Source organism: Amblyomma maculatum, chromosome 1 (genome assembly GCF_055883805.1).
Source record: "Amblyomma maculatum isolate TAMU_Amacu chromosome 1, ASM5588380v1, whole genome shotgun sequence".
In the NCBI taxonomy this organism is placed as follows: domain Eukaryota; kingdom Metazoa; phylum Arthropoda; class Arachnida; order Ixodida; family Ixodidae; genus Amblyomma; species Amblyomma maculatum.
The window spans coordinates 106,836,174-106,859,901 of record NC_139344.1 but is presented as its reverse complement, the minus strand read 5'-3'; the positions used below and the strand labels follow the sequence as shown (position 1 = coordinate 106,859,901).

At 47.5% G+C, this 23,728-nt stretch overlaps 1 long non-coding RNA gene across 1 annotated transcript; it reads right to left on the bottom strand.

Moving 5' to 3' along the window:
• Positions 1–5,644: 5,644 nt before the first annotated feature.
• Positions 5,645–12,202, bottom strand: LOC146203446 (uncharacterized). The gene is made up of 3 exons (XR_014702363.1): positions 12,075–12,202; positions 11,361–11,510; positions 5,645–5,764 (listed from the first exon to the last, which is right to left on the bottom strand). It is a non-coding gene; the product is annotated as an uncharacterized LOC146203446 (long non-coding RNA).
• Between the last annotated feature and the right edge of the window lie 11,526 nt (positions 12,203–23,728).

Genomic DNA, 23,728 nt, shown 5'->3' with positions numbered 1-23,728 from the left:
GTGTTTTACTTTTTCCTATTCGTGTTTGTGCCAGTCTTGTACTGTGTGTGCTACAAGGTGAAGCCCGCATGTAAATATTTCTAGCAGACAAACCAGCCTCGTCGGAAAAAAAAGGAGGGGGAGAGAGAGAGAGAGAACGAGGCTTGTCTCTACGCGGACGCTGGGGCCGATGGAACGCCAGCTGGAATGGCGACATTTTCTTTCTTTTTTTTTAACCGGTGACCGTTTTTGACGGATTGTTCGGCACAGTGCTGTACTCTTTCGATACGCTACTCGCGCTGAGACGGACACATTATCGAGATCATAATATGCCTCTGTCACACATTGTGGATTATTGAATCTGTGCAGCTCCGCCATTTTTGCAGTGTTTGTTTTTGTTTCCACTCATTTTAGTGCCTATAGTTGGTAATTTTGCTTCAAGTTTTCTGGGTAGTAATGCTTGTGACCTGCGCTTTGCTATTTATATTCACAATGGGATCTTTGACGGCAGCATATATTGTTTATTAGGGAGAAATGAACGATGTGGTAGTGCTGCCGAGCTGTGGAGGCGGCGGTCGATGCCGTCTAAGCAGTGAAAGACAGTGACAACTCATTTTAGACAAGAAATTTCTTGAGCTATGACGTGGAGCAGCGCACAAATGCCTTTGCTCTATTTTTAGGTTAGAATATACCGCAACTTAATTATGATTTATATTGTTTATTTCAGCATCACATGCGAGGAGTTCCCGGACGTATCAGCGTTTTACGCAAAGAACAGCCTGGCGTCATACCTTGCACATGAATTGAAATAAAGCAAATAAACAACCCAGCTCATGTTATGGGTTCACCAAAGATGCATATTTTTTCTTTCTCATTAACGCGCATTTTTTATTCTGTGTTCCCTTTCCGCTGCGGATTAACAGAAAATGCTGCGTGATCAACGGTTAGCCAGGAGCAGGCACGAGGTGGTTTACATTAATGCAAAAGTAGCACAGCACACATCCTTGCTGTGGTCAGTCAACACATTCTATGTTCTGCTCGACCAATCAACAATTTAGTCAGTTTAGTGTAGGTTAATGAGTGAGTAAGTATAATGGGGCTTAAAAGATCAAGATCTGTTTTGTTCTTTTATGCCTCACTATGCTTATCATTAACCAGCACTGATCAGACAGGATTGTTGATTGGTCGGGCAGAACATAGAATGTGGTGACTTATCGCAGCTAGGAGATGTACTGTACTACTTTTGCATTAATGAAAATCACCCCGTGTCTGCTCCTGGCAAACCGATGGTCGTGTACTATTTTCTGTTGTTCAGGAGTGGAAAGGTAGCAGAAAATCAAAAAGCGTCACTTGCAGAGTTTCTGAAGCATTTGAGCCTGAAATCAACAGAATTTCAGTTGCGCGAATTCCAAAAGCGCTCTTAAGAAACACATGGGCCACTATTTCATAAGCGCTCAACAAGAGGTCAACACTGCATCATCCAAAATGTTGTTGATTATCGACAGACTTTCAACAGCGTGTATTGACACAACGCTTTCGAATTTCTATAGAAACCCTACATGCATTTTTGTAAGGGTGGAGCGGGCGTACTGAGACGTACAGGTCGACAGCTAAGTACTGGAGTGCGCTGTGCTTACACTGCAATGTATATACTTCCGGTGGGATTGCACTTACAGTTCTAGTGCAATGTCTGAGCCGAAAATCTCTTCGTATTTATGCGGAAGCCTCCATAAAACCTTGCGTGTTGCAATCAAGTCCATCCTATCTTCTTCTTCTTTACTATCTTTATTAACGTTTTTTAACCGCTTGTCTCCGGAAGGGATCAAAGTATCGTCGACAATTGATAATTAGAACGCGATGTGCCGAGAGATTTGTTCGCATTCCACGAAGTGTTTTTTTTTTTTTTTTAGTCACCTTGATTTTGACCGGGCCAAAATGTCAGCTCGAATGAACTGACTGTTCGATTAAACGATGCTTTGAATTTATTGGTATTAGATGCAATTATAATCAAGGGCAGCGGTCTTTGTAAGTGATTCAGTCACAATTGACAGCTTTCAGTGGCTGCAGTCTTCCATCGATAATTGTTAACTATTGCTTATCTAAACCGATTAGAGCGACACCTCATCGCTCAACCTTGCCACCGTTATCAAGTTTATGCAAACAGGGTAATCTATAGACGTGTCGAAGTGATGTAAAATGAGACGGGGTGCTGTGCTGTCGCGACCGTTATTGATAACGTTTTTATAGTGCGAAAACACTCATACCTGGCTCGGGTAATTCAGACACACTAACACCAACGTAACCACTTGGCTTTTTAGTCCCGGACTTCGATATTTTTATTGCAAGAGCACTACTGCACACCGTCAAACCCAGCCAGAGATGCTGTGACCTGCATCTTTCGCGCTTGGGCGAAAAAAAAAAAAAACCCTTCTGAGTGTGGTGGATGCAGATCCCCGAATATTTGACGGCAATCTAGTACGAAATGTCGTTGCTGCCGCCGCAGCCGATCGTTCTGCATCTTACGCAGCATCAACACACTGTCGCTCTGTGCTTTGCAGAGAGAGACAGAAGGAGGGAGAGAGAGAAACTTTTTTTTTTTTTAAAGAAAGGACATTGGACTGGAGTCTTCAAAACTGCAGTGGCCTGGGTTGCCGCTCTTAACTGGGTTACCAGACTACACTGAGTCACTGTGGGCCTGAGCATAGCAGAGTGGCCTCCCACTGCGCCTCCGTATGTTATATATGTTATGGGGTCAAACTAAACAGGGCCGGCGGGGAAGGCGAGCTCCCGTGCCAACTACAAGCAGGCGTTACTAGTAACCCAGTCGAAAAAGACTACAGAACTGTGTCAAAAATACGACAAAATATCCTGTAGTTCTATCGTAACCAACAGACTTTTCTGTAGTTGTGTAATTTTTAAGTAGTATATTTCTGTTGTCTGTAGTTCTGTAGCACTTTTCTGTTGTAACTACAGAAATTTCTGACGTTACTACAGAATGTTCTGTTGTCACAACAGGTTTCCCGTCAAAAACCGCACAGAAATTCTGTCGTAACATCAGAAAATTTTCTGTAGTTTTTTCCGACTGGGAAGCGACACGTGTCCCCAACCCGTGGCGCAGAGTTGCGGCCACGGCGGTTCCGGACGAAATAGCAACGAATGAGCACGCTAGGTAAATAAAACTTTACTAACCGTAAGGTAACGCGAAAAGCACACTGCGAAAGAATGTTGTATACGATAAAATAGAGTTCGGGTGTCTAACCAGGTCGTCGTGGTCGTCGGCCGGGCAGGGGAAGGGCAGGGTACGTATTCCATCAAGGGTCTCTGGGTGCAGGCGGCGCAAGAGAGTCCGCTCTCGTCGCGAGAACTCTGGTTTTATCCCTCTCGGCATTGCATAACGTGAAGTCATCGGTAGCTTCTCGAAACCGAACTACGATGAGCAACTAGTTCCTCCTCGCGTTTGGAATGCACCCGTCTCCAAGTTACCAGCGCGATGCCGTGGCGTCGCAGCATAGTATGGGCAGCGAGGCAAAAGCCAGGTGCCTTCTCCCCCACCCTCTCCTGGCGAGCGCGCGTCGTCTCGTGACTCTGCCGCCTCGTAGTTGGTTAGGAAGGAGAGAGGTTATCCCTCTAGTAAGCATTCCTTTTACCAGCAGGTTCCGGAAAATCGCGCTACTTTTGTGGATATTTTGAAGGGCAACCACGTCTGTCTGTAAGCCATGCAATATCACTCGATAAAACACACGCTGACAACAACACACACTTTATAACAACAACGGCAACAAACAAATCAAACAACAAAACAAGAAAGGTTTCTCCTAGTGACAAAAATAACATGTCTGCTCATCTATCTCGGCAAAACATTTGCAGTAACCAGTCACGGAGAAAAGCCAATAAACCTTCTCCTAATGACATAAATAAAACTTCTGCTCATCTATCTCAGCGGAACATATGCAGTAAATGTTCAGGAGGAAAACAAAGAAACCTTCTCCTGATGACAAAACTGAAATGTCCTGCCCTTTAGCCTGCCGTGATAATTGCGTTAACAAAGAATAAAGCCATCAGTGCAATGTAGCCTTGAGTGGCGCGGATTAGCGCTACAAAATAGGCACGCAACCGCGGAGTTGCAGCTTCTACAACCACAGGCTGGGAAGAGTTCTTGCGAGCGGTGGAACAGTTCACTACAGAAGCGGTGTCGCATCCCGCCACCGACGAACTCATCATTTCGAGCTTTGCTTGCTCCACAAATAGGGTCGCATAAGAGAGTCGAAGACGTTGCGACAGGCTCAGAAAGCCGGGGTTGGAGCACATGGTTAATGGTCAGCAGAACTTTCACGTCGCACGGAGGAGACAGGGCGGTGCAATTAGAGACTACACGGTCCTTGATGCCTGTAAATGAAACGAAGATAGTGATTTGCAAAATTTTATGGCGTGTAGACACACTTTCCACATATTAAAGATAGTCGCTTGATAAGTTTGGCAAAAGGTTCTTAACCGCTATGTTGGTGGCAGGAAGGCAAGTGCCACTCTTTTCAAATGGCAGCCAGCTGCACTGGGCTGTTCTCGCCCGGCGTATACACCGACCACCTCTGCCATAGGTGGCCATGTCGAATGAATTGTATTTTTTGCGCCCAATTCATATTCACTTAATAGTGTACTCCGTAATCCGAACAACGCTGCTTTGGCTGCAGTCCTGCATTGCTGCCTGGAACGAACACGCTAAAATGAAAATCTTACGCTAGCCCTGCCTTCCATAGAGAGTTAACTGCGGTTGCAGGTTGCAAGTTAGCACGAGAACAGACCTGAGAAGTAAATAAAAAGATACGAGAAGCGTATGTGCACAGCCCCGCAAAACTGGGTAGATTCGGATTTCACGAAGGCTGTTGTCAGTGCTCAGTTCGACGTTTTCGTTGAAAGGAAGTTTCTCATCTGTTAATAGTCTGGATTCTCATTTTGAGCAGCCACTGGGAAATCTGTGCATGAGTATATGACATGGCTCTTCAGGACACTCTGAGGGGAAAATATGATGCAAGACTCTCAGTATTGAAGGTATCTTAATGTAGAGAAAAGACAACACTTCAGCATTGTTTAGTGCACATAAGCGCAATGAATGCTACGTCTGATGTCTGGACACTAGAGCACTTATTAATCCAGATATTTTCAAATACTGGTGCTAAACAGCGGAAACAATTTCCGTTGACAATTTGGTGGCCACTGGCCTTGCGGGACAGCCAATGAACCGGCTGTGTTGAGTTATTGAATAGGCAATGAAAATGTCGCAACGGGTACATATTACAAAGTGAAATTTTAGTTTGGGCAAGTAAGTTGTTTCGAGGCACATGCATTAGAGGAGTGTACGTGTAGCGAATAAACTAGAACAACACACTGATGCCAAATACCAAGTGAATTTCTTTGCGAGAAAACTACTATTTTACCACACGTCAACAAACAAGTAAATAGATCAGCAGCATATTCAGCTGACCGGAAACACTTTGCAGTGTTCCTTGCCGAAACCAAGAATTGAGACAAAGACTGTTGGATTATTCGGCCTATTTCAGAGGGCCGCGAAGTCAAAAAAAAAAAAAAAAGCGGTGAGTTATTGTATATAGAATACGAAACTACCAAACTCGGAAAAAGACTAACCCTTCCCTTCCTCGGTGCATAGTTGGTTGGAATCGGCCAGTCAGAGAATGCGGCCAGGAGGTCGGGACTCTTGCCGGGGGCGGCTGTCCTGCTGCTTCTTGTGCACACTCTGCTGGATCATCAACTCCAGCTTGTGGTCTTGTGCCTAGTAGGTCATTTTGGTCATTACTAATTGATTATAAGCATTTTAGTCATTTCTAATGAATTGTAGTCGTTACAAATCGCCTGTAGACGTATGGACATTACAAATTATTAGTAGTTATTATTAGTCATTATAACACCTTCCAATCTCTACTATAGCCTCAATAATTGAAAAACCCTCAGTATTCATCATTTTGCCTTATTTAATCTGTGTTCATAAGGCGGACATGTCCTGATGACGCGTGCGGCAGTCACGAATGGCGGTCATTTTCTGTACACGCACCATATGCTTAGAAAGTCTCTCGCCATAAAACACTCTTTACTGGCAAACGGTCGAGAGAAATGTTACTTGTCCAACTGAATATGGAGTCTTGTACTAAAAACTGGGCGCGTTGGTACTAGGGCCTCCAAGTAACCTGCATACTGTTTCTAGAGGTATTCGCTGGTCGAGTTCCGAAGGACCATGATGTGGGACCGACTCAAAAAACGACGACGCTAAAAACGACGAGAGATGTCAGCTGTCATCAACGCTAGCGGTACAGACCACTATCGTTTTTGGATATTCCCCGTAATATCCCATGGTGGTAAATCGATTCTATTCCTTGTGACAAGCTGTACCTCCGCTGTGGACGCCACGTCAGTACCAATGCAATGTCTACAGACTCCGCAACCGCCAAGTCCGCTACTCCTGTCATGGCCAACCTCGGTGACCCCGGAAGCTACTGCGGGACCGGCGAAGTAGATGCAGACGACTGTCTGGCCCTATACGAACGCGTCAGCCAACACAACAGGTGGGATGCCATACTCATGCTCGCGAATATCATCTTTTACCTGACCGGGACCGCGGTGGGGATCGAAACCCATGAAGGTGGCCTGATATCATGGGATGTCTGAAAGAAGAAGCTCCACGATCTGTTTGGAAAGCATTTTGGCCGCCAACTCGCCAGCCAAAGTGTTCGCCTCTCACGCTCAGACATCCACAGAGTCGTATCTCACATCCAGGGCGTCCTGTCTCTGTGCCGCTAAATCGACCAAATCATGTCTGAGGCGGAAAGGGTCGGCCACAACATAAAAGCCAATTCCGACGATGCCTTCAACCTGCTGTTGTTCAAGGATTGTTCCACCGTGTACTTTATGCTGCAGGTGTGCCGACGTTTCGTGCAAGAAAATCAAAGGCGCATTTCTCACCGTTTCGATAGGCTGCCGAACACGGCCGCTAGCTGCTCCTGTGTGGATCTTCTGATTCTTCGACAACCTACCAACGACAGCACTTTGACCCAAAACATCCACCAAGAACTTGAGGCAATGCCTCCAGCAGCCTCTCTATCGCATACTCCGGGCCACACCCTGGCTACTATATTACTCATTCAGGCTGTTGTTCGCCAGGAGGTTGTGAATATGGGCACACATTTCCGGCCCGTAGCCGAAACCGTGGATTCCAGACCTGCCAGCCTAGTGATTGCTACTGCCTTCTCCACCACTCGTTTGTCACCTGATAACGGTACCGATATCCGAATGAATGGCGTACCCATGAGAATTGCCATATCTGGTTTACTTGTTTACTTGTTAGCCACATCTCCCATCACTTTTGCAGCCGTTGATACACACCATCTCGTCAGGTCACCTACTTGAACTGTCGTGGAAACTATGCCTCTCGGTAGTCCTCACTTCGTGCCCACCAGTCCCGCGTTGACCACGGTGCAACTCTTCGTGTTGCCAACCGTTCGCCATCCCGGCAAGCCCGACGCTCACGTTCTCCTCTTCCTCGCCGCTGTCCTCCACCGTACTTTCCCACCCACTTACCAGAAAACTAGCTATTGACGCTCCCGGAGATGACGCTGCATTTCTGACCGGGACCGAAAAACCTCTGCTGACCCCTGCCCGACACAATGACTGCATAGATGTCCTTGTGGATGAAGTTAGTTTCAGCTCTTATATATACCGGTGCCCAAACTACCTGTTATCAAATCCTCATTTCGCCATCGCCTCAAGAATGTCCTTACACGAACCATCTCGTGCGCAGATCGCGTCTCGAATGGCAGCCCTGCTGTTGTGGTTGGCATGTGAACGGCGCAAGTTACCATTGCTGGCCGCCATGCCTCAGTGTTCACCATTCTACAGGAATGTCCTCATGGTGGTATTCTTGACATTGACTTTTTAACAGACAGCAGTGCTCTCACTGACTGCTCTGCCGGCCTACTCCGCTTGGACCTTCCGCTCTGTTCACCCCGATTTCGCTCAGCACAGTTCAGCGGCCTTCCTCCTGAATATGCCGTTCACATCCCTATGTCACGATTCCCATCTGTCGCAGGTGGCGACTATCTCACGTGTCCCTTTACTGATGTTATTCTGCAGCTGCACGTTATCCTTTCTCGTCTAATGGTACACATCTCCAAGAGCCGCATCACTCTCCCTGTCCTCATCTTTAGCTTGTCAACTCAAGTTCTGTTGGAAGGAATTTCACTTGCTGCGCTGTCCCCGTTGACCGATCGTACCGTTTCAGCTCTGACTACAGATCGACCAACTGCCGTTCCTATACAGCCCGTCCTTCGTCCTCCACATCGCGTCATGAACCCGTTAACAGTATGATTGCAGCTGATCTCCAACCTCAATTCGCCGCGGATTTACACAAGCTTTTGCTCGCATATAGTGACCTTTTTGGCTTCGATACCTGTCCGATGGGTGAAACAACAGCTGTCACCAACCGCATTGACAACGGTGACGCTAGTCTTATTCACAGAGAGCCAAGACCAATGGCTTCACGGAACGACTAATCGTACACTCTCAGACATGCTTTCAATGTACGTGTCTAACGACCAACGGGATAGGGACGTTCTCCACCCTTTCTGATGTTTGTCTAACGTCGCTCCATTCTACTGCTGGATGCTCCCTTTTTTACCTGCTATTTGGCCGACATCCGTTATTGCCCTTCGACTCCATACTACCCGCGGCAGATGCCTCCAGCACTTACGCAAATTATGTCCGACGGAATTGCGCATGCCAGGTCTCTGCATGCCAAAACTAAATAATGCCGGTACAAGAGGCGCCATCGTGTTGTGCGCTACACTCCTGGTTACTCCGCCGGGGTGGCGCAGTGGTTACGGCGCTTGACAACTGTTCCCAAGGACGCGGAACCGAATCCCGGCCTCGGCTGGCGCTTTTCGATGGAGGGAAAAGCAAAGCGCATGTGTGCTGTGCGATGTCAGTGCACGTTAAAGAACCTAAGGTGGTCGAAATTTCCGCAGACCTCCACTACGGCGTCTCTCATAGCCTGAGTCGCTTTGGGACGTTAAGCCCCACAAACCAACTAAACTCCTTGTCTTGCTATGGCTCCCGTGCCGTCGAGTTGGGTCGAGTGAAACATTTGTTCCGTTACACAGGGCCTTGCCGGGTTTCGCGCCCCGTGACCGACGTCACATACGAAACTGAAATTGTGCATCCGAGGTCCTCGTCCTGAGTGCCATCGTCTGATATGGTGCATGTGTCCCGCATCAAGCCCTATAAATCATATTCTATATAATTAACCTAGAAAGCACAGGGACAGTGCTGCTCCCGAGGGGCGTCGGGGGGGGGGGGGGACGGGTTAGTGTTACTAGCGGTATTCGCCGGTCGAGCCCCGGAGGAGTATGAAGTGGGACAGATTGCCAAAAGGCGACGACGCTGAGGGTAGACAGATTTGAGCTCTCACCAGCGCTAGTGGTACAGACTGCTATCGATTGTGGATCTTCCCTATAACAATACTACTTACCACCCGTACCACTACTTCGCCATTGACGGCTAAAGCTGGCGGGGAAGGCTGGCACGCGCGAGCTGTATGCCTCCACATGTGATGACTTGAGTGAAAGGCATACCATCGGAGGTACTTATGTCGTCGGTTCAAAGCCCTTTCTCCCAATAGGCTCCAACGTGACTGATGTTGACGCCAATATAATATAAGAATTGGACCTTCGGATCATTGTTAACCACGGCTATGGTCGACAGGAACTAGCGGCCATGTTCGGGGGCGCTTTCAGTAATGTATATCTCACGATTCTTGCGGCAGCTTATGATATGCTTTTGTTTGCTGGAGGTGCATACGCGGAATTTGTACGAGCTCCTGATAGCACAATGGTGACCTAGCAGCCGGTAGCCACTTTTTTGAGGTTGAGTAGAAGTCGGCGACTGAAAGAAACACAACAATCTCTCGCTTTTCTTTTTTTCTTCCCCCTCCCCCTCCGTCTTGACGTTGAGTTCCATGGAAATTTCTCCTGCACGCTACATAATCCCAACCCCCCCCCCCCCCTCCTATGAAGGCTATGCATGTACTCGACAGGTCCTCGCTTGGCAAGCTTGAGATGCAACCTATGTAAAAGGAGGTTTATTCCATAGGGTGATCTGGGATTGGAAATACAGCCTGCGTGTCAACTTAGACTCAAAAGGAGTCTTCCGTCGACGTGCTAAAGTATTTTGTTGCTGGGCACTTCTTCGGCGGAACGACGGCCCTTAGTTGCACTTGCGAACATGGCGATGACAGTATTTATAGTTTCGTGACCTTCTGAACCTGTCTCACTTAAAATGCAACTAAAATAGTCTTCAACATGTTTAAAAAGCACAACAACACTAGATATCAACAAAACCTGGTCATTAATGTACAGAAATACAAGCAAACATCGGAGGTGCATCAAATGGAAGAAAAAAAAGGAAAAGGAACCTGTCGTTGCGATTCGTGGTATTCACTGACTTGCGCAAAGCGTGAATGCTTGTGACAGGTGCTAGATTAACGTTGTGCCATTTTCCCTCGGCAAGCCATCGCGCGTGGTCGCAATCAACAAAGAAAGGCCAGTCATAAGATGCCGCAAGGATCATGCGATTGCCGTTGTTGAGTGAACAATCGATGTTGCGTACATTAGTTGAGCGCTTCAAGGTTGCAGCTATGATCGCACACTCATGCAGGTCTATGCCTCAACGACTGAGGCATGGGACGAAAAAGTTTGGTTTAAATTGGCAATCGGTAGCCGCATAGCGACACATTGCAATCGTTGCGAGTGTTCCCTATTGTTCGATAACCAAACTCACGGGCAGAACAGTAGAAAAAAAATTATCACTTGCAATGATTACAGTGGACTTTACCAAATAAACGGGCTCAACGAGCGCGAAAAGCCATCCTGTGACCTTCTGATGAAGTAATAGATTTCTGCCCGTATCCTCATCCACATTGATATGCCTATTCATGTGCATGTCATATATTATCGTGTACTGCAAAACCCCTCTACTCCATTGCTCGTGCACTTCGCTGCGTGGATGTAGGCTGCCTTAAAAAAAAAATACTTATTTTATAGTTAGAGGAAGTGCTGGATTGCATGTTGCGACCTCGTTTTTTCGTACCAATTTTCTTTTGTGCTAAACATAATTATGCAGCGTTTCTGGCTCATTAAAAAAAAAGGGGGAAAATACATCCATACTGATGCACAATATATAGTGCTAATTCACTAAGATCACAGGGAATAGGAAAATGCCCACCGAAATTCAAAAACTATATGTAGTAGGCGTCAAGTACATACATGTAGCCCTAGCTATGTCTGTTAATTGAGGAGCGATAGCAAATACGCAGACGCACTCACGGGTAAGGTGAAATGGCATGGCGTATCCGCGCTGCTCAACCTGTCTTGATGGCGACGACCACGGGCTCTCTGAAAGCCCGCTCGGAGAGGCTGGCCGCTGCGTCAGCGCCGGAACACAGGGCAGCCCACGGATACCTGCTCGCACTCGCTCTGCACCAGACGCCAAGAATAGAACTGATATCGAAGTGAATTTGGCAAGCATGCAGGACCAAAGTAACGCGTCCATTTAAGGAAAAATGCACAGCTGCCCTCTTCTTATCAAAACTGGGAGCACTGATAGAATACCCTCAAAGCACTGCGTATTCAATTTCGATCCTATTGGCTCCGTGCGGCAATGAAGGCTGGATCTCTAGGGCGAATAGCTGCATGCGCGCTATTGCTGCACACTCTGCGACATGTAACAGATTTTCATTCTGGTACTCCTTCAAGGAAGAGAGCTTCCCATTACAAATTAAGTCAGCACTGCTGCGTCTAGCTCTTCTGAGGCAAATTGCTTCGCCGCCAACTCATCGTCACCACAGCCCTGATTCACTATCGCGGAGAATAATAGGCGGAGAAAATTTTCACTTCGCCTCAAACCTTCTAACACAAAATTCCTTCTAAGGAAACCGCGGTACATCCAGCGACTGAATTCAAAAGCAGCAAGATGCTACGAGCGTTATACCGTCCCGCAGAGTGCCGCGTTGTAGCGTGGCTTTAAAGTAGCGCCTTTACCTGACACACGAAGACTCCTGATGGTATCCGGGCGGCAGTCGCAGCTCTGCTCCCTGCTGCGCCGCTAGGGTCAAACCTTTTTCATTCTCAGGCAGCGCTCCTTCACAGCCATTGCAGGACGCTCGCATTCCGCCCTGCACGTGGGGCTTCTTTTTCGTCGTATGCTGACAGCGCGTGCAGCTCTCCGGTCAGAATAATCACGCTACACCCGAAGAAATTCCCTCACTAATACATTTCAGCCGTAAAGTATGATACAATAAATTAAGAGCGGCAAGTTACAATTTAAAACTTCACAAAGAAATAAACCTATGACCCCTCAATATCAGCCTACAGACCGGAAGCACTTTGAGCATTATAAGCGTCGCGCCTGAGTATGTTTCATGAAATCAGTTTGCGGGTGCCTCTTGGTAATGAAACGGTGGTAAAAAATTTTATCACAAAAACATTTTGTTTATTTCTATTAGCTAATAATTTCCGCAATTAGGCATAACATAAAAAAGAACAGATTCATCACCTGCGTCGTCAACGATCCCGGTTGTGCGTATGCGCCATTATATTATTTTGAGGTCAACAACTATCTCCCACATCTTAGGCTTCCTTAGATTCAGATCATGGTCCTGAAACACACATCGCTATGCAGGCAGTGATGGGAAATGCTACGCTCCCGCGAGGTAGGGGCCGAAAAATATCAAGAAAATTACGGGTCACTGAAAATAGCAATAATGTTTTTCTGAAGAATGTCCATCTTGCAATGGTAAATATCAGGAGTAAGAAAGATAATTGCGCAAGTCAACAATAGGTTTTAGTCCCCTAGGTTCCCAGTAATTTACAATCCGAGCTCACTTGAGGATTGACAAAGATTATCAGCCACAAGGGAAGCGATATACGGTGTTAGGCATTCGGCAGGGAGGATAAAATGGAGACTCCGAGGTTGTCCCCGCCAACAGAGCACACTTCTCACTTTTGTGTAAGAAGAATAAGAGGTAGCACAAACATATGTTTCAGAACACGAACTATTGCCCTCGAGACAGGTTCCCGTCCAGTAAACCTAAACAAATTCTGAAGTGGAGTGGCTTACAGCGTCACATATATATGACAATCAGTGATTTTCGTCTGCTCTGACAGATAATTTCCTATTTTCTGCTTTGACTTTCCTACCTTCAATTGACAACCCATAACAAGGTGGATCAATAACTACATTTCCTCTCTATATAGAGAAACTATATAATTTGAATTTATTTCAATATCAGAAACCTAACGAATATTTTTAGCTTTCATTTTTAACGTCTCTACTTGGTCCAATTATATATACCACCCGATGCACAAGATTTTCACGTCCCAATGTTGAAACCATGAAGCCTGGCGTGGTATCGAGGAAGATGCATTGTGTCGGGCATGTCTTGGAGCTGACGCGGGCGCTCTGAGACGTACAGCCTTTGTCAAAAATATGCAGCCCAAAGGTTTCACTTCTGAGCCCCGTAATGGAGCTCGTCGCGCTTCTAGAGCATTCATTATCTTATAGATGGCAAAGCTCGTCCTCACTCTACTCAAGCTTACATATATATTCCTGTACTATTTCTAGTAGCCCCATTACAAGGCAGCGAAGCGAACCCCTTGGGCCGTATATTTTTGACGAAGACTGTACACAGGTCGACAGCTAAATACTGGAGTGCTCTGTGCTTATACTGCAGTATATATACTTCTGATTCGATGCACTTAAAGTTATGGTGCAATCTCTGCGCCGACAATCTCCTCGCCTTTTTGCGGAACCCTCCATAATACCTTGCCGGATGCAATCGAATCTATCCTCTCTTCCTCCTCTTTACCGTCTATATTACTAACGTTTTGCAACCGCTTGTCTCCGGAAAAGAGGAAAGTATCGTCGAAAATCGATAATTCGAACGCGAGTGGCCAAGAGATTTATTCGAATTTCACGAAGTGCTTTTTTTTTAGTAACGTTGATTTTGACCTGACCATAACGTCAGTACGGATGAATTGCCTGTTCGAATAAACGCTGGCATGAATTTATATTTAGTATTATATGCATTGAAATGCAATCATAGGTGGCATTCTTGTAAGTGTTTAAGTCTAATTTGAAAGCTTTGTGTGGCTCCAGTGTTTCATGAATAACTTTGACTAATGCTTTATCTAAACCGATTAGGGCGACACCTCACCGCTCAACCTAGCCACTACTACCCAGCTTATGCAAACAGGGTAATGATGTGCACGTCGCAGTGATGTAAAAAGAGACGGGGTGCGGTTCTGTCGCGACTGTCATTGTGAACGTTAATATAGTGCGAAAACACTCATACCTACGCCCAAGCCCGACAATAAAAAATTATCTTGTACCTGACCCTTGACTGGCCCCCCGTGTCATTACGCCACCGTCCATATGTCTTTGCTCAGGTAAATTAAACACTGCCACAACAACTTAACCACCTTGAACTTTGAGCTCGGACTTCGTTATTTTTAGTGCAAAAGCACTAATTCACGACGTCAAACCCAACCAAAGATGCTGTGACCTGCATCTTTCGCGCTTGGGCGAAAAAAAAAACAACCCTTCTGAGTGTGATGGATGCAGATCGCCCATATTTTGGCGGCAATCTAGTACGAAATGTCGGCTGCCGCCGCAGCCGATCGCCCTGCGTATTACGCAGCATCAACACACTCGCTCTGTGCTTTGGAGAGACAGAGAGAAACTTTATTTGTAAAGAAAGGACAGTGACATGAGCATTCTTTGCAAGACAGCAGTGGCTTGGGCTACCGCTCTTGTCTGGGTAACTATACGTCTAAGCGTAGCAGAGTGGCGTCCCACTGCGCCTCCGTATGTTGTGTGTGTTATGGAGTGAAATTACACAGAGCCGGTGGGGAATGCGAGCTCCCGAGCCAACTAGACGCAGGAGTTACTCGAACGCGACACTTATCCTCAACTCGCGCCTCTGAGTCGCGGCCACGGCAGGTCCGGAAGAAATCGGCCGGGAATGAGCCCGCCAAGTGGCGTTTTACTTAACCCAAACATAAGGCAAAAACATACACTGCGGAAAAATGCCCCATCCAATAAAATAGAGTTCGGGTGGCTCACCAAGTTGTCGTGGTCGTCGGCCCGGCAGAGGAAGTGCAAGTTAGTTCGTCTGGGTCTCCGGGTGCAGGCGGAGCAAGAGAGTCAACTCTCGTCGCGAGCAATCCGGTTTTATTCCTCTCGGTTTGAATGCCGTGAAGTCATCGGTCGCTTCTCGGGGCACAACTACGAGAAGCAATTCCTCTTCGCGTTTGGAATGCACCCTTCCCTAAGTTGCCAGCGCGATGCCGTCGCGTCACAGCGTTGTATAGAGAGAGCGGGAAACGCTAAGTGTTTTCTCCCCCACCCTCCCCGGGCTAGCGCGCGTCGCCTCGTGACTGCCGCGCTCGTAGCTGGTTAGGAAGGAGAGCAGATACACGTGTATCCCCACATCCTCCCCTCCTTAAGAGGCCTCCCGAATGTATAAGTGGCAAGGGGATTGAATTGTGATGTCCGATAGCTCTCTTCGCTGTCACCGTAGGCGACAGCACCGTCAACGCAGCTCAACTGATCCAGGCTTGGCTTCCTGCCAGATGATGTGTGAATGGGTCTTGGTCTCGGCTCATGCCTCCTCACCAAGCGCGGCTGCGCCTCTTAAGTGAACTTGCGAATGCCCACTTACGTATCGGCTACAGATGTATTTGGGCCAGATTCGTGGCCTTGCCTATGTAGTGCTGGGTCAGCTGACTCCTGGACAGAGGAAACAAGCTGCGGCCTTGCTTCCATGCTGATGGTGCTTGGTCTTCCGGCCACGCCCCAGGTTTGTGGTGATAATGGGGCCGCGGTTGCACTGTCTGCCTGGGACTGGTCAGCTTGTACTCAGTGCCTGGCTGCGCGGTGTTCGTGAAAGTAGCAGCTTGCGCTCACGAACGCAGCGGTGTCGCGCGGTCATCAGGTGGGTAGCTCCGATGTGACACAGCTCGCAGATGGCGGCCAAGTATCCGAGATGGCGACTGGTTCTCTTGGGCGAGGCATGGCGCAGGGGGTTGGTAGCAGCTCCCTGACGATGCTCTGCGGTGGCTCGTTGTCAGTGGTGAACGATATCGTTCGAATGTGCCCTACTTATTTCCCCTCTGCGCAGAAAACGCCTGCACAGATGTAAATAACCGACTTAGGGCGTGCTGCGCAGCGGCTCAAACCTCACGACTCTCATGATGGTTAACGCAAGTCACTCTTATATAGGTTGACGAATGGCATGTTTGGCAGATGCGAATGGCACATGCAACAACTGGGGCTGCCAGCCGGCTCACGCCCTCACATTAGGCTGCTCAGGCAGATTCTATGTCTACGGCGCTAGTTATAGCGGGACGTTGTTTTCGCCATTTGATCCCAGCGCAAGTTTCGCGACTGCGGCGTGGGTCGGGCTGGGTCCTATACCTACTCTACGCATTACACCTAAAGCCTCTAGTCGCATAGATGCACGGGCGCGCCGGTCGGTTTCGACCGCAAGTCTTCGAGCCAGTACACGGGCGAAGAAATCTTTTTTCGCTCGCGAAACGTCCCGACTCATTTCGGCAATAGCGAGCTTGGAAACTGTTTTCTAGCGTCGCTGAGGAAGTGTTGGCGCCGAAGCACCTGGGCGGCTACTCTGTAGTGAGCTGCCCGATGCGAGCCGTCGTACTTTGTTTTCTGCTTCGCCCTAGCAGTGTTCGCGTTGCAGCGAGTCTTGCGTAAGGTCCCCATCATCTCAGCTCCGGCTGGTGGAGCGACTGGCGCCATCCTGCTTTCTGGTAGAACCAGGTCCATCGGATTTAGCAGTTCTCTACCCATACTGAGTGAAGGTGGCGCATACCCAGTCGACCCTTTAACAGTCGACTGCAAAGCGAACGCGATCTCCTGCAGATAGGAGTGTCAATGTCTGCCTCTCAGAGAACGGGACAAGCATGTGCTTGTGTTGTGATTGACTCTTTTAATGTGGTTCGACTGAGAATGATAGGTGGCCGTTTTCTGATGCTGAATGTCACGTGCATCGCACGAATCTACGAACAGATTTGCAGTGAAATAGGGCCCGTTGTCCGCCATCAGCTGCTCCGGGAAAACGAACATGATGAATACCGCCAACAAGTTCTCAATGATAACTCGTGCCATGAGCTTTCTAAGGGGGAAAAGTTCTACCCACTTGCTGAAGTCATCCGTGACCACCAGCAGAAACCTGTTCCTTCTCGGTGTCGTGGGATACGGTCCCTTGGTGTCAAACGCCGCGATTTGCCTGGGAACCTGGCTGTTAATCGGCTGCATGAGGCCGGGCGGCCATCCACCGTGGGGTTTCAGGCTTTGGCGCCCATGACGTCATCGGGCGTAAAGCCACACAACTTAGTGTAAGCCTTGGGGAAGCGCACATACCCTGCGATGCACGAGTCGTGAAAGTATATGAAAAGTGCCGTTCTTAACATCCGGGGTATAGCCACCTTATCGGAGGGAATTTTGGAGGGGATAGAGCTCAGCAGGATGTCGTCGGAATCCAGCAAATAATGCAGCGCGCTCACAGCAGTACCAGCTGTTCGAAGCACCGGCCTCATTACCAGTTGCCTCCGTTTTCGCGGTGGCCGCAGGAACCAGTCCGCAGGAAATAGGCAAATTTCCGTCGGAATTTAAATCCTCCATGCAGTAGGCCTCAGGTATATGCAGGCAGCACTAAGTATGTCAGTTAAGTTTTATTTTCTTCACATAGGGGGAGGGGAGGTGGGTCAGCAGGGACGCAGACGCACTTGCCGTCAAGGTGAAGATACACGGCGTGTCCGCGCTACCGAACCTGTCTCGACGGCGATGATCACGGGCTCACTAAAAGCACACTCGGAGAGGCTGGCCGCTGCGTCAGCGCCGGAACACTCGGACGCCCACGGATAACTGCTCGCACACGCTTTGCACCAGAGGCCAAGTAACGCAACTGATATCGAAATGAATTTAGCAGGCAGGTTAAAGAACCCCAAGTGGTCGAAATATTTGGAGCCTTCCACACGTCTCATAGACTGAGTAGCTTTGGGACGTTAAACCCTAAAACCAAACCAAGCCAAACCATGCTAAACGATTTTTGAATTCCGTCGGGAGCCATGGACCGCCATCGCCGGGATCGCTCCGATGACCCCAGGAGGGTGATTGAGCCCCTATCGTACTGAAGCCTCTGATTATATTACTTCCTTCTAATGATAATGTACTGCTCCATGGCACATGTGTGTTTAATTCGTTGCTGTGCTGTTGTATGCATTTCTCGAAGAGAAAAAACAAAGACTGGCATACTGTCGTCATGCGGCAGGGCTGCGCAAGGGATCGTGGTACACGTGGCGGCAAAATAATAAATGGGCGACGGCGGAGGGAGGGGCAGAAATACCTATGAAATGCAATCTTTTAGTACATATCAATCGTTCTTGCCTGATTGACAAAATGTTGGGAATAATAGATATCGCAGAGCTAGCTTAGCAATTGCGCTTGTGATTAAGGCTGATTTTGCTTCATACAAGGACACGCACACCACGCAGCACGCAAAGGGGTAAAGCGCTGCTACATGGCGTTGTGCGTAGCGCTGTGGAGTAACCATTCTTGTCATACACGCTTTATATCGTGAGGCGAAAAAACGCCCACCTCGGGAGCTTTCTGCCGATTGACGAGAATTTTATGCACATTTGACCTCAAAAAATACTGCCAAACTCCCATCCCCTCTTCCCCCTCCCCACCAACTCCCCGAATCCATCCTCTCAAATACTAAAAATAAAAAAACTGATAACAAAGAGTCGTATTTGTACACGGCTCCATTCATTAGGATTCGATAAAGGCCGCATTAAAACGGCGATATCAACCTTTTTTTCGTGCATTGACTGAACTGCAAGTAAACAATGTCTAATATTTTTTACTGCGGGTTATTTATTAGTCCTTTGCTTAATTGTGTAGGGGGGTCTGTGAAGTAAGCGAGGATTATCAGCATAGGTTCACTATCTGCGGGGTCGCACAACCCAAGATAGAAAGACCGGCAAGACTAACATGCACGCCTGAAATCATCGCACACCTGTAATTCTGTTGCTGTGGAAGAGGGTGAAAGCCACAACCCTTGCGAGCGACTGCCTACATGCTATATGTATATTGTTAACCGATGTATATATATATATATATATATATATATATATATATATATATATATATAATTATATATATATATTATATATATATATATATATATATATATATATATATATATATACGAGGAAGGATCTCTAGAATCGCTAAAGACATACAACTAAAGCTTGGCAAAATAGTGAGAAACTTAGAGAAATCAATCTTCTACGGGTGCCAGAACACTCGGGGAACCCAGGCATTACGGTTGCCAACGCATCCACTCGAGTAGAAACCGGCCGAGCTGTGGACGCCGCCTTGGATCTGGAGCTTTTCTGAGAGCACCTCACCCCAAAGCCCCATTACACTACACACTGCAGACTCGGGAAAACAACATACCCATCACTGCACAGTTCCCTATCCAGAGAGGAGCTTAGGGTGTGGATAAAATTTCAGTGATATTTTCTTATATCACTTCTGAGTTCCTTGTTTAAGAATTTAACCCGAATTTCGCTTAGCTGTCCGAGAACTCCTGCCTTACCTAATCACTCACTGGACACGTGGAATGAATTAAAGCCCAACGGCGTCTGACTCGGACATCCAATCCCGAACAATGGCGTGGGCCTGAGTCGCCAGAAATGTTTGTGGTCTCGCAGGTTCGTGCGCACCACCATTCCTTCCCCCTCCTCCCCCCCCCCCCCCTCTTCTGTTCTTTTTCCTCACGCAATAATGTTATGCTTGACTTGACCTGCGAGTCTGCGCTTCCTAAAGCTTGTGTATGTATGAGCAGAAACGGTAAGGTTCAAGTTCAGCTCGCTGTGACGAACAGCGATGTCAGTTATCCGCCCTTTGAAATTACGCCCTTGAAGTTTCAGTGATTAGGGTTGACCTGCGTTCGTCCAATAAAAGTTGAGAATTTCATACTTTATTGGATGATTTAAATTTGAAGCATGTCTTTCCGCGGGCCACCCAGTATCGCGCAAATGAATGACATGCTCACAACATTACTAACTTTAGAAACACAATATCAACCACCAAATCAAAACAACAAAACAAAAAACTCCTGATGCCAGAAACAGAATACCTTCACGGCTAGTATGGCGTAGCATTTAAGGTAACAAAAACTAGTGCCCCGGAGAAAGATCGCTTTCTGCACGAACTGGAGCCACCTGCAATGCAACCTTCCTTGCCAAGCAAAGTACTACATATTGATAGTGCTCCCGAAGAGTTGCAACTGCTACTCAAAGGTCCAAAAGAGTTCGGTTGAGTGGTGAAAAAGTTCAGTGCAGAAGCGGGGAGCCCTACGTTCCTTCACCGATGAGCTCATTACTTGGGGCTTTCCGGCTTCCTCCGAAATCATGGTCACAGAGATCACCTAATACTCTGTAACTGCTTCTGAAAGCCGAGGCCAGGACACAGCTTCAACGTGACATGGAGCAGCCAAGGCGATGGGAGACGATTAATTAGTATTCGATTTTTAGCTCCTGTGAATAAAAAGAAGGAGGTGGCGATTTGTAAAGTTTCAATGCACTTAGGTCCCCTCTCCTCGTATGCCCGCTTGTCCCTTGATAAGCTTGGCTAGTGCTACTATAAACCAGTGAGCAACGCCCATGCGGGCAAATGGCACACTTTCCAAGGTGTAGTTTAACACAGACTGCAGCCAGCTGCATTGCGGGTTTGTCACCAATAGTGCTCTACGGTCATATCTCTCACAATCTACCCTTTCCATTACTACTATTTGTATAATTCCAAGATATATTGGCTCACATTTAGGTGTGTAGTTGGTCAGGCGAACAATCGATGTTAGTATGCACGTATTTCGGGCTGTATGGAAAAGAGAGGGAGAAATGAAAATCTGCCATACTGGCTTCCTCGAATTCTTCACTGCAGCCGTACGTTCCGAATGAGCAGATGAACATCTGATACACCAACATTGCGAAGATGTGAGAACCGTACACTGACAGCCGCACACAACTAAGCGTCGGAGTTAATGGAGGCTGCAGCAAGCGCAATTGGTGAAGATTTTCGGAGGAACAAACTTTCGCGTGGGTAGACGTTCGATGAAATAAATGGTACATTCAATGCCCCCAGTTTACGCCAGCGCTGTGAAACCAGTGCCAGAAAACTTAATATTGTTCCGCATTACGTCTAAGTTAAGGAGTACGCGAGAGTGCCAGTGTAGGTAAGCATCTCAAACGAGAGCGAAAAAAAAAACACCATTACGCAAAGCAAATGACAATCATGGCCCGTAGCCTACGCTATTATGGCATAGCAAACTATCAGTCATTGTGGCTACTTACAGAGCGAAAAAGAAGCAAGAGGAAATTACTCTACAGGAAGGTTTTTGTCAGAGCTAGTCATTTGTTTCGATTCATAATTTGCATAAAATCGACAGGCATGATGAACTGAATATCAAGCTCTGGCGCCAAATACCAAGTGAGTTTGTTTAAAAAAAAATACCATTTACACCACAAGAAACGAAACAAGTAAAATAATCAAGGCGTAACTCAAAAGTTATCTCAACAAAGTGAGTTGCAGAGAGATAAAAATTGCGCAAGCAGCCGTGCAAGAATTAGAGGACACCTAAGTTCTTCTTAAAAAGGACGCGATAGCACCTTCGACCGCACATTTTCATCCAAGAAATTTTTAGTTTTGGGAAACTACTAAGAGGTCGGCAAAGTGTTCAAAGTTTTTTCTGAGTGATTGTTTTTGGGGAAAGAAAGGCGGAGTGTCTGTTTTAATTCTCGTTGGACACCCACACGTGCAATTATGCAATGGACGGCATACATTTGTGGGTGCATATGTCTAAACTGACGTCTTTCTGCAACGACTCCTTAATAATGTCATGGATTTCCTCCTTCCTCTCAGACCATAGTCAGTTTACTGTTATTGGCAACCATCATTCCCCATCCTCTCATGTTATTTTAGGTGTACAACAAATCTTATGTTACTTCAGGTGTACAACAAAAATCTTTCAATGGACCACTCCTATTTCTAGTTTTTATTAATGACATGCAGGCACTTCATCCACAATTGGCCTCTGCACTGATGATTGCGTGCTGTATCGCAACAACGGTTCCCCTTTGCGACCAACCTCTCCTGCAGCAGATTTAAATGTAGAAATCTGGTGCGCCACCTGACGGCGAAACTGAATATGTCCAAATGCAAGAGTATGCAAGTGTAGAGAAAGCATGCCACCCTTAATTATTCGTGCTCAATAAACTCCGCGGCAGTTTCACGTGTTGAGTCATACCTGATCTAGGTTTTGTTAGTAAGAATACACAGAACTGGTCTTAGCATTGTTGGGACCGGAGCTCCGGCCAGACTTCAGCAGCTGACAATGGAGGCGTACTGTTGTAACTGGAGTTCCGGCCAGACTTCAGCAGCTGACAATGGAGGCGTACATAGCGGACGCCGGCGAGCGACCGCGAACAAAAGCAGTGAAGCGGCGGCGACTGCAGGTGTTTCCGGCTGCGACGACCAACCCTTCCCGCCCTCCCCCCCCCCCCCCTCATACAGTATAGAGACCAGCTGCCCTTAGAGCCGTAATCCCCGTGGCGCCCCGACAGCGACAACTGGGCTCCTATTCTTGTGCTTAATAGGCACGAGACGCGTCGCCGAGCAGCATTGGCCCCGCTCGCCGAATTCTCGAGGCAAGCAGGTGACCCCCTTGGAATTTCGCGTGGTGAATGACCACCGTCAATAGGCGACTTCTCGGACCATTTTCCCCCCGGTACCGAAAGTTCATCGCCCGCACAAAATCGTCATAGACATCAGAAGATTTGCCCTCGCCACCGAAAGATTTGCAAGGAGGTTCACCCTCGGCAGTGGGCGGCACCTCGAGTGATCCCTTACCCCCTCTGATTGGATAGCATCGATGAACTTTGTTTCCCCAGCTAGGGAACTGGGGATACCAAACCCTATTCAACTGACGAATATTGTTTGGACAGATAGCTCCGTTTTCCTCTGATGACTTGAACCCTCTTGAGTACGTAGAAAGTGTATAAAACGTTACTTTTTGCCTCTCCTCCCTGGCTGTTTTCCACCTCGATGCATAGTCGCCTCCTGAGCTCGCTGAGGTGAAGCTCTCCCCCTAAACCCGACAAACATCAGCTGGTTGGCTGCGGTGGGATCGTCCACGCTTGTTCCTGGCATCGGAAATGGTGAGCGCATGACTTTCTCAGAGAATTTGCCAGGTTTGATAACTCAGGAACTTTATCAAAACTAGTAGATTTCATTTTGTGCTTTTGAAGCAGCAGTGTTTTACGAAAGTCATCGTTCAAAAATTGTTATGGACATCAGCAAGTTAAAGAAACAGGAGCTGATTTTGCTTTGCGAAGTGCTTCGTATTGAGGTGGGGAAAAGCCACAGAAAGACCCAGCTTATTGAGGCTATTCAGGAGTGTGGGGCGGATGGCAATGAAATTTCGGAGACTTGGGATTTCATTCCGGAGAAGTCCAGGGAGGCTAAAGAAGAGGCCACCAGACTTGAAGCTAAAGAAGAGGCCATCAGACTCGGAAAGCAGAGGAGAGGAAAATTGTACTCAGGCAGT